This window comes from Eubalaena glacialis, chromosome 14 (genome assembly GCF_028564815.1).
Source record: "Eubalaena glacialis isolate mEubGla1 chromosome 14, mEubGla1.1.hap2.+ XY, whole genome shotgun sequence".
In the NCBI taxonomy this organism is placed as follows: Eukaryota; Metazoa; Chordata; class Mammalia; order Artiodactyla; family Balaenidae; genus Eubalaena; species Eubalaena glacialis.
In genome coordinates this window covers 40,334,590-40,340,818 of record NC_083729.1, presented here as the reverse complement: position 1 = coordinate 40,340,818, position 6,229 = coordinate 40,334,590, and positions in this window count along the sequence as shown.

Below are 6,229 nucleotides of genomic sequence, written 5' to 3'. Positions count from 1 at the left end.
GTGCCAGAAGAGAGAAGAGTAAGAGTTAAGGATAAGAATAAGACTCAAGTTCTTAGGTATTAATAGCTGAGCTTAAGTCCACCTACCTGACCAGGTGCCTGACCAGGTGATGAGACTGGACTGCCAGACCCACGAATTTAGGAATCAAGAGGGAAAAGGAGGAAGATTAAGTCTCCTTAGCAGAGTAGTCCACCCTCACTCCTTTACCCCCACCCCGCCTCTTGATTTGCTTACTACATGGAGAAAGTATATGCAAAACAGCCTGCTGCTCCTGGGGTAGGAAATGAAATAGCAGGCATTAGGATCTATAAGAAGGGAAAGTGTCTTCCAGTGTCACGATCCCTCCCTCTAGGGAAGTGTCCCCAGAGTCTCTGACCAGACTAGTCACTTCTTCCATATGGAACATCTAATAAGAGGGTAGGTAGAGGCAGAAGCTTAGATGGAAGTTTCCTCCTTCATGAGCTCTGGCAGAAATGCAAGGAGAGATGCTACACAACACCCCACATACCCCATTATTTATCCTCTCCTTAACAAAGGGCCTTAATAATCAAACTGCAGTTCAGCCAGGATTGTCCAACTAGGAGAGATTAGCAGCTCCTTCAGTTACTACCACTGCTCCTCACTGTAACTTCCTGGGACCAATGAGATGCACAGCTAAGTTAGTTCTCCAAAGAGTTTCTGTAATGGGTCATAACAGGTCATTAATCAATTTAGCTTCAGGGCTGTCCTGTACCCTAGGCTAAATGTTCACTCCCGGCTTTTCTCACCTTCTGAGATGGCCCACACTCTCTGTGGAGTGTGTTTCTCTCTAAATAAACCCACTTCTTACCTATCAAAAAAAAAAAAAAAATTCACTCCCTAGTTTATTTCCCACCTGAAATTATGCCTAATAATATTGTCCAAAACTGGTCAACAGAGAAGATACTTTTAAAAGTCCAAATAAAACAACAAAGAATGGTTGAAAATGGAATAATGTGAAGCCCTCCCCATTATTAAATTACCACAGAAAGTCAAGCCCAAAATGAATTCTTCTTCCTAGTGTAAATTGAACTCCAAAGACCGTAAAGTGCAATTACTCTTCTCCCTAGTTTCCTGATCTTTTCAGTCTCTGTCAGAAGATTCTCCCTCAAGTGCCTTGGGGTTTGGATTCCCTCAGCAGCCACTGCACTCTGAGCCTTCTTCCATTACCATGGGTGTAGCACCTTCAGTACCATCAAAATGGAAGTAATCCACCCGAATATCTTGTGTCCCATAAATGTAAATGCAAATGTGACTCCTGCAGTAACAGCATTTTGCAAACAAAATGATATTCCTAGAACCCAGTGTATGGACCCTTGTTGCTGTTGCCTGTTAGAGATTGCAGCAGACTTAGTGTTATCTGGGAGAAGGGGAATAACGTACAGGGAACAAAAAATGGAGAACATCATTTTGGTTTTCGCCATGCCAGGATGCCTATTAGAACACGTCAGTTTTCCAACTACTATACGTGAATTTAAATTCAGATGGGATAAATTTCCCATCAAGAGGTTAACCGTGACATAGGACATAGCGGCTTTTAATAAGGACAGGGTTGACTTTCTACATAACATCTTCCTCCTTCTCCTAAAAAGGGACCCACATCTCCTCCATCCAGCTGACCACATCTGAAGCTTCAGGGGCAATTCTGATTGGCCTAAGAGTAATCCCCTCACACTTGCCAGAGATTAACTCAAGAATGGGCATAGGGCCCAACTGGGTACAGAGACATGGGGAGGTTTACAGTGGTAGCATCTTCAGTGTCTACTAGATCACACCCAAATCTTCTTTCTTTCTCTTGATATCCTTCCCATGTTTTGCACACTTCTGTTTCCATTTCCCTTTTGAATCTGGTGTTTCTGGCCTGGAAGCCCAGTGTTAAATTGAGCCTGGTCTCTGTTGAGTGACATAGCTTCCTTTTCCATAGTGAATGCAGCATGGCACATTTGATGATAGGCAACCCTGCAGTCCATGCTTATAGCCTTATATCTGATCTTCTCAGGGTATTTGTCCATCTCCAGTAGGACCCCAAGTCTTTTTAAACTTTATGACACAGCTGCTGCCACTGTATCCTGTTCTAGAGCCCCTTAGGTGTATTAACCTTGCTTCCAAGATCCTCTTTCCTGAAATGTATCTTAGCTGGATTATCACTCAACAAATTCCTGAATCCGAAGGTTCTGTTGATGTTTGCATAGGCCATAATCTCAGGATCATAGAGGGTCTAATATATCCTCTGACATGTGCTCCTCTAAAGCCCTCTTCCTTTACCTTTCAAATTCTCTAGTCCTTGAGTGACTTGTGCCACTTCATGTATTACTTTCTGCCCTTTCTTTTTCCAGTTCTGTTCCATTTCTTTCTATAATTCCTACTCCTTTCATGGAGGCCTGAGTTGCTGGGGTTTTTTAAAAAATATTTATTTATTTATTTGGCTGCATCGGGTCTTAGTTGCGGCACACGGGATCGTCATTGCAGCACGCGGGATCTTTCGTTGCCACGCGCAGGCTTCTCTCTAGTTGTGGCGTGTGGGCTCCAGGGATCGAACCCGTGTCCCTTGCATTGGAAGGTGGATTCTTAACCACTGCACCACCAGGGTAGTCCTGAGGCCTGAGTTTTTAAATTTTAACATACTACTTAAATGGGTCCAGTTCTTTCAATAACACAGATAAACCTCCAGCTGCATTCTTTTATCTTTGCTTCCTTCCCTCCTCTCTCCCTCCCTTCCTTCCTTTCTTTCTCTTTCTAGGCCCATGCATTTGTTTTCTGACATACTCCATAGACTCTCTCTTGAGAGGCTCCCGTAGTGAAAAAATGTCAGAATATTCTGCATCTGCCACAAGATCCTCAGTTCAAATATTGCTTGAGTGGAGACAATCCTGCATAGGTCTTCTCCCATCAGTTTCCACCCATGCCTGATCTCTACCTATTGTTGCTCTGCCTGACTCTTTCCTTTTGGTGTTGTCTTCCCTGTACTTTAAAATATTTTTCTAATACCATTCATTTTCTAGACATATTTCCTTATAACAAGAGCCATACCTACTTCCCTACTTATAATGCCTGTGTAATCTTGAAAATCATCAAGTAGGGCCTGAAAAAACATCAATACCAACAGCAATGACAATAACAGCTAATAGTTTACTGAGCTCCTACTACACACCAAGCACTGTTCTAAGCATCTCATAATCCTCACAACAATTCCATGAAATGAGGACTATTATCACACCCATTTTACAGAGGTAGAAACTGAAGCACAGAGAGGTTAAGTAATTCGCCCAAGGTCAGACAGCCAGTAAGTGGCAGAGCCCCGTCACGGTCTTTCACTCATATCTGCCCACCCTTCAGTCACTTACCAGTCCTTTCATAATACAACACCCTTTTATTGTTTGGCCTAGTCATCTCTCAATGCTTCGAAATTGGGTTCTCCTTTTAAAAAGCAAAAATAAAGATTTACAACAGTCTATCACAGCCCATCCTAAATCTTGAACATAATTAATTTCTTTTAATAGGGCTATGTCTCTATTATTCCACAGGGAAAGGTATTAAAGTTAGATTCTATAATTTTTTTAAAAGATAACCTCTATTATGAGGATCATTTGATTGCATGCTTACCAGGTTTTCCCACATATACATTACATTTAAATCCTTAGTTCCAAGTTAATTTTCACTTCCTGATAAAATATTATCTGAGCATGTACTAAAGAATGAATTTTTGCAGCTTAGTGAGATAAGTCATTCATACTCTAACAAGGATATTTTAAACAGCTGGTTATTCCTCCAGGAAAACCGTATTCAGATCAGACTAATTTCCTAAATGACATAAAAGGAGTGAGCAGTTTTCAGGTGTCTTATGTAACTGACTGAGTGCTGATGGCTTAGGACTAGATGACGGAATGACAGAGAAAAGGGAAGCTGAATCTTTGAAATGGTAAAAATCATCATTTAAAAATCACAGTAAATATCACCTGCCAGGTATTAAAATGATGAAAGGGCTTATTTTTTCCACACTCCTATTGTGATAGGTTTTATAAACAAATAATTTTAAGTACACTAACCTGTTAAGCACCAGTAATTAGTTGAGAAAAAACAGACACAAATATTCTTTTTTTTTTTTTTTTAAACACAAATATTCTTGAAGAGAGAGCAAACCCTGAGGGAGTTTAGTCCTCTGAAATTATGCTAAGTGTATATTGAAATCATTCTGGAAGACTCCTACCCCAAATAAAAATCCCCTTTAAGTTTTTCTCCTGTTTTCTCTCTCACACATAACTTCTGTGGCAGCTAATTGACAGGATTATCTGCTAACACAGGTGGACCTGGCGATGGCTAAAACCATCCGGAATATTTTAGGTTTTCACTGGAAGAATTAAGAGTCTATAATATCTGTGAATGGAAAGGGCGCTAGACTGGCAGGTATTAACTTTGCCACCAAGTAGTTATGGGATTTGGTTCTGTCACCTCATTTCTTTGAATTTGTTTCCTAATCTATCAAATACAAAAATGAGAATTAAATGATCTCCAAGGCCCGTTCTAACAACTCCCAAGTTCCACAATTTTAAGTTAAGATGGCTTTGAACACTTTTTCACAAAGAAGTCTCTAACATTTAATCCGTAAGATAAACTAAAAATATGTAGGAACCAGTGAAATGGGGATAGGATATTTAATATCTCCCAATAGATATTCCACTATTGTTAAACTAGCTTCTCTGTTGCACTCCATCAGCTATCACGGCTCTGAAAAAGGGAGCAGAGCAGATGCCATCACAAGAATGAAGAGGATATGGTACATAAGGAAAGCTTTTGTCATACAAGAAGAATAAAAATCCACCTCTTTTTTAAAACGTTTTTATTGAAATATAGTTGATTTACAATGTTGGGTTAGAAAAATCCATCTCTTGTAGCCCTAAAAAATGATGGAAAGAAGAAAGGGGGACAGAAAAAGGTAATCAGATCCGGTGTGCTTACTTCCTGTCCCTTCTCAGCGTGAAAACTAGAATTGGAGGCATATAGTTGAAGTATTCACATATTATAGACATAGGGTAATCCCAGCAAAATGGGGATAGTGGTTTGCTTCTCCAGGCATGCCTGTGAGAGGCTGAGTCTTCCAGTAACTCTGCTTTCAGCTTACGGGATGTTCAACACGACATAGGGAGGATAATGCAACATTGGTGGAGGGAGGTGGCTCAACAGATGAGCCTGAAGCAAAGCTCCTGGCTCATCAAGGCCTACGTGGGATATTCTGGGAATCCAGAAGTTCCCATATGTCTCAGTGAGAAGACGGAATAGTATCATGAGGATCAATGGACCTGCAGAGGCCTGGGGTCAGTACAGAGGTTGCAGTGTATAAGGCAAATGGTTCAGTGTGGACTTCAGTAAAGGAAGCAGCACAACTTCTCAAAAGGACAAAATGAGCAGTTTTATCTCTGAGGCTAACAGTTCTGCTTTCAGACTATAGCAGACACTCCATACCAAAGGACAACACAAGGACTGGCATGCATGGCTCAGGGCCTTTCCCTGATGTCATGTCAGCTTTCCCATCCCTCAGGCTTCTACCAGCCCACTAGTTACTGTGTGAATTAGAAAAAGGCACTCCCTTTATCATGACACCTTACTTCCACCTATCAGAAAATTGTCATAATATACTGGTTTTGTTAAAATAAGGCATCCTACTGCCACATGCCTGAGAACTGTCATAATAAACTTAGAAATCTAGGATGCCGAAGATGTGAAAGACACTCCATCTATGTATACCTTATACAGCATCCCTCAACTCCCATATATATCTTGGAATGGGAGGGAGGTGGGGAAATAAAATCTGTAAGATTCAGCATCTACCTATAAAAGAAAAGAGATAATGTGGGGACTCAAGAAGGATAAAAATTACAGAAAATAAGCTATGTTTTCTTTGTACATCTGAATTAACTAAATCACCTCTGCCATACCAAAATACAAACTATGCCCCAAATTTTGCATTTTATTTTATTTTACTTTTTGCTATCTCCCATAGCACCTTACATACATAAGGAACTACTAAGTGCTTTCTGAAAAAAAAGTTAAATTTTTAGAAAAAATCAGAATTATGGATCCACTTATAATATGTATGATAGCATGTAATTTTCCTTTCTTCCCCTACAGTTATTTGAACCAAATATAAAATTTTACCCATTTGCACCTTGCTAACAACCATAAAAATCTGCAGTTCTTCAGTTGTTTTCCAAGT